The sequence below is a fragment of the Mandrillus leucophaeus genome, unplaced genomic scaffold (genome assembly GCF_000951045.1).
Source record: "Mandrillus leucophaeus isolate KB7577 unplaced genomic scaffold, Mleu.le_1.0 Scaffold456, whole genome shotgun sequence".
In the NCBI taxonomy this organism is placed as follows: Eukaryota; Metazoa; Chordata; class Mammalia; order Primates; family Cercopithecidae; genus Mandrillus; species Mandrillus leucophaeus.
This window is the reverse complement of record NW_012104876.1, coordinates 835,734-841,204: the sequence shown is the minus strand read 5'-3', so window position 1 is coordinate 841,204 and position 5,471 is coordinate 835,734. Positions and strand designations below refer to the sequence as shown.

At 38.7% G+C, this 5,471-nt stretch overlaps 1 pseudogene across 1 annotated transcript; it reads left to right on the top strand.

Moving 5' to 3' along the window:
• The first annotated feature begins 308 nt into the window (after positions 1 to 308).
• LOC105549766 lies at positions 309 to 5,048 on the top strand (annotated as a pseudogene). Its single transcript, XR_001007603.1, has 2 exons — positions 309 to 324; positions 1,775 to 5,048. The product of XR_001007603.1 is annotated as a nucleolar RNA helicase 2-like (transcript).
• The last annotated feature ends 423 nt before the right edge of the window (positions 5,049 to 5,471 follow it).

Here is a 5,471-nt window from a genome sequence, read left to right as displayed (position 1 = left end):
GCCTACAGTGGATCATGATTTTATACATTGTGTGATATAGTCCCCTCTTTACCTTTCTTAATTGAAGAATAGGGCCAGGCGTGGTGGCTCACACCTGTAATCCCAGCACTTTGGGTGCCAAGGCAGGCAGATTATTTGAGATCAGGAGATCGAGACCAGCCTGGCCAATGTGGTAAAACCCCGTCTCTACTAAAAATACAAAAAGTAGCTGGGCATGGTGGCATGCGCCTAAAGTCCCAGCTACTCGGGAGGCTGAGGCAGGAGAATCACTTGAACCTGGGAGGCGGAGGTTGCAGTGAGCCAAGATCATGCCACTACACTCCAGTCTGGGCAAAATAGGGAGGCTCTGTTAAAAAAAAAAAAAAAAAAAGGAGTAAGTAATAATCTTATCTTACAGTTTAAAGAATCCTAGAATTGGAATGTTAAAGGCCACCTGTCTGATCTCGATCTCATACCCAATGCAGAATTGCCCTTTACAATTCCTTGCTTAATAGGTACTATGCTGAATGCCTAATTGTGTTATCTCTAAGAGTTGGCTCATCCAGGCTCTTCCTACGTACGTCCAGGGATAAAGTACTCACTAATTCTTGAGGTTGCTTGTCAACTGCTAGAAGGCTCTAATCATTAGCAGACTCAGCTGATACCTTCCTAATAGATTCCACTGATATTAGATCTGTCCTCTGAAGAAACACAAATCTAAATCTAACCCCTGTGTCATATGACAGCAGCTAAATGAAGAGAGTTAGGATACCCTCAATAAGTCTATTCTCTTCCAGACCTATCAGTTCTTCCTCACATTGCATGGTATCCGGATACTTACTATAGGTAGAAGGAGTAAAATTGCCCGTTTGATTTTTCAAAATGTATGCCTAAAGTTATATCACACAGATATACCAAAAGTGAAGATTCTAGTTCAGAATTGCTATATTTTGAATTAATTTTTAAATCATTGGAGCTAATTAAAAAGAAACTATAATTACCTTTGGGGTCAAGTTTAGCAGTAACCAGTCTTACAATACCCCAATTTGTATCACTTTCCCTGTGATATGTAATAGTAATGTCAACATGGTTGCATAGGTAGAAAGTATTCTTTTTGTTTAATACAGACTACAAAAAAAAAAGAAATTTTAAAGTTTGAACTTTTCTTAGAAACTAAAAAATATAAAATCTGATAACAGAGTAAAGACAAGATACACTACTTCTAAGAAAATTAAGCTATAAATTAAGCATACTGAAGAGTAAATATGCTTTTATCAGACTGAAACTACAGCCATGATCATCTGGCCTAAAATTAAGGTGTTAGTTGATTCTATAATCTTAGTTGTTACAAAGGAATAATATTGCAAAATTATAAAATTCATAAATACACATATTTTCCTGGGTTTTAACCACACAAAACTGTGAGGTAATACAAATTAACTAATAAAACTGTATCAGTATATAAAGTTTAAGCATATTAAGAATTTTGGCTTTATCTATGGTAAAAGTAAGGAAGCAATAAAAATAGGAGGAAATGTTTCAGAATGTTAGCAGTGGTATCTCTAGGTGGTGAGATTATTGTCAATAACGATTCTGCTGTTTCTTTATACTCTTCTGCACTTTCCAATTTTTCCATAATGAAGATATATTTACATTTCTAATTGGAAGCATCAAAGACAAAAAATGAATTTAACTCTCCCTACCAGGCAAGTGTTCATCAGATTCACTCCATAGTAGCCACAACCTAAAGATAACTGTTCAAATTCCCTAGATCGGTGCTTCTTAAACATCAAAGTGGAGAAGACCGGTCGGCCTGGGCAGCCTGCACTGAAGATGCTGGGAAGACTCCATAGTAATGCTGGTTTGGAATCAGACACCACAATGAAAAAAGTGGAGACATTATGAAAGCAAACTGAAAAGAAAGAAAAAAGAGAAGTCAAAATCTAGTAAGACTGAAGAGACAGCGGAAGAGGAAGAAACTGTTTCCCCCAAAGCTAAACAAGTTAAAAAGAAAACAGAGCCTTCTGAAATTGACATGAATTATCCTAAATCCAAAAAGGCAAAAAAGAAAGAGGAGCCATCTCAAGATGACATTTCTCCTAAAACCAAAAGTTTGAGAAAGAAAAAGGAGCCTATTGAAAAGAAAGCGGTTTCTTCTAAAACCAAAAAAGTGATAAAAAATGAGGAGCCTTCTGAGGAAGAAACAGATGCTCCTAAGCCCAAGAAGATGAAGAAAGAAAAGGAAATAAATGGAGAAACTGGAGAGAAAAGCCCCAAACTGAAGAATGGATTTCCTCATTCTGAACCTGACTGTGACCCCAATAAAGCTGCCAATGAAGAAAGTAACAGTGAGACCGAGCAGGAAATACCTGTGAAACAAAAAGAAGGCACTTTCTCTAATTGTCCCATATCTGAAGAAACTATTAAGCTTCTCAAAGGCTGAGGACTGACCTTCCTATTTTCTATACAGGCAAAGACATTCCATCATGTTTACAGCAGGAAGGACTTAATTGCACAGGCATGGAGAGGAACTGGGAAAACATTGTCCTTTGCCATCCCTTTGATTGAGAAACTTCATGGGGAACTGCAAGACAGGAAGAGAGGCCGTCCCCCTCAGGTACTGGTTCTTGCACCTACAAGAGAGTTGGCAAATCAAGTAAGCAAAGACTTCAGTGACATCACAAAAAGGCTGTCAGTGGCTTGTTTTTATGGTGGAACTCCCTATGGAGGTCAATTCGAATGCATGGGGAATGGGATTGGTATCCTGGTTGGGACACCAGGTCCTATCAAAGACCGCATACAGAATGTCAAACTAGATCTCACCAAACTTAAGCATGTTGTCCTGGATGAAGTTGACCAGATGTTGGATATGGGATTTGCTGATCAAGTGGAAGAGATTTTAAGTGTGGCATACAAGAAAGATTCTGAAGACAATCCCCAAACATTGCTTTTTTTCTGAAACTTGCCTTCATTGGGTATTTAATGTTGCCAAGAAATACATGAAATCTACATATGAACAGGTGGACCTGATCGGTAAAAAGACTCAGAAAATGGCAAAAACTATAGAGCATCTGGCTATTAAGTGCCACTGGACTCAGAGGGCAGCAATTATTGGGTCATCCGAGTATATAGTGGTCATCAAGGACGCACTATCATCTTTCGTGAAACCAAGAAAGAAGCCCAGGAGCTGTCCCAGAATTCGGCTATAAAGCAGGATGCCCAGTCATTGCATGGAGACATTCCACAGAAGCAAAGGGAAATCACCCTGAAAGGTTTTAGAAATGGTAGTTTTGGAGTTTTGGTAGCAACTGATGTCGTTGCACGTGGGTTAGACATCCCTGAGGTTCATTTGGTTATACAAAGCTCTCCACCAAAGGATGTTGAGTCCTACATTCATCGATCTGGGTGGACGGGCAGAGCTGGAAGGACGGGGGTGTGCATCTGCTTTTATCAGCACAAGGAAGAATATCAATTAGTATAAGTGGAGCAAAAAGTGGGAATTAAGTTCAAAAGAATAGGTGTTCCTTCTGCAACAGAAATAAAAGTTTCCAGCAAAGATGCCATCAGGCTTTCGGATTCCATGCCTCCCACTGCCATTAGTCACTTTAAGCAATCAGCTGAGAAGCTGATAGAGGAGAAGGGAGCTGTGGAAGCTCTGGCAGCAACACTGGCCCATATTTCAGGTGCCATGTCCGTAGACCAGCGCTCCTTGATCAACTCAAATGTGGGTTTTGTGACCATGATCTTGCGGTGCTCAATTGAAATGCCAAATATTAGTTATGCTTGGAAAGAACTTAAAAGAGCAGCTGGTCGAGGAGATTGATTCCAAAGTGAAGGGAATGGTTTTTCTCAAAGGAAAGCTGGGTGTTTGCTTTGATGTATCCACCACATCAGCAACAGAAATACAGGAAAAATGGCATGATTCACCACGCTGGCAGCTTTCTGTGGCCACAGAGCAACTAGAGCTAGAAGGACCACGGGAAGGATATGGAGGCTTCAGGGGTTAGAGGGAAGGCAGTCGAGGCTTCAGGGAACAGCGGGACGGAAACAGACGATTCAGAGGACAGCGGGAAGGCAATAGAGGCCCAAGAGGACAGCAACCAGGAGGTAGCAACAAAAGTGACAGATCCCAAAACAAAGGCCAGAAGAGGAGTTTCAGTAAAGCATTTGGTCAATAATTAGAACTAGAAGATTTATATAGCAAAAAGAGAATGATGTTTGGCAATATAGAACTGAACATTATTTTTCATACAAAGTTAAAAGCACGTTGTGCTTCCTTTTGACCACTTGCTGAGTCCCTGTCTCTTTCAGACACAGACAAGCTTCATCTAAATTATTTCATGTGATCATTATCATTTATAACTTTATTGCTGCTTCTTCATCAGTTTTTCTTTTTGAAAGGTGTATGAATTCATTACATTTTTATTCTAATGCATTATTTATAGATTAGAAGATAAAATCAAGCATGTATCCGCCTATACTTTGTGAGTTCACCTGTCTTTATATTCAAAAGTGTCCCTTAATAGTGTCCTTCCCTAAAGTAAATACTTAAGGGAGTGTAACAGTCTCTGGAGGACCACTTTGAGCCTTTGGAAGTTAAGGTTTTCTCAGCCACCTGTCAAACAATTTCTCATGTGGTCCTATTATTTGTCTACTGAGACTTAATACTGAGCAATGTTTTGAAACAAGATTTCAAACTTAGCTGGGTTGTAATACAGTTTATACCAGTGTATGCTCTAGATTTGGAAGACGTAGCATGTTTGATATAGATTACCTATACTTATGTGCATTTTGATACATTTTTAGCTTCTCATTATAAGGTGATTCATGCTTCAGTGAATTCTTCACAGATAGGATATATAAAAGTACATTTTAATAGAAAGCCAGGGTCTTTAAGGAATTTCAAATGTATAAGGTAGCTCCATAGCTTTCTTTGTAAGAAGTCTGGATAACTGGTGCTTAACTGATAATGTACTCTGCTTCTTCCTATTGGAAGGTTAACATTATTTACCAAGAAGGACTTAAGGGAGTAGGGGGCACAGATTTGCATTGCCGAAGAGTATGTAAAAAAAAAAAAAAAAAAAAAAAAAAAAAAAAAAACCATTGGAAATAATCAAATGCAAAAAGGTAGAAAATTCATAACTGGAGAGCAAAGAGAAGAACAAGTATGATTTGCATGATAAAGCATTGTTTTAATGGTGAAAACTTCACAGATCACTAATGTTTCTAGAGGTTAACTCCAAGTGGGCAAGCTGGGGTTTTTAGGTAGTCAATGACCTAATTCCTAAAGCCACAGTACAGGATCTGTTTGTTAAACTGAATCTCTGTTCAAAGTTTGTTTTAGCTGCTTGGATGCTTCCTTTTAAGACAAATTTTATGTGGTTAAGTTGTTTTGAGGGAACTGAAGAACTTGATGTACCCCCTGGCCAGATAACTCTGCCTGATTTCTCAGATATTATTTCTCTGGGAAACATTCTACATAGTACAGGAAC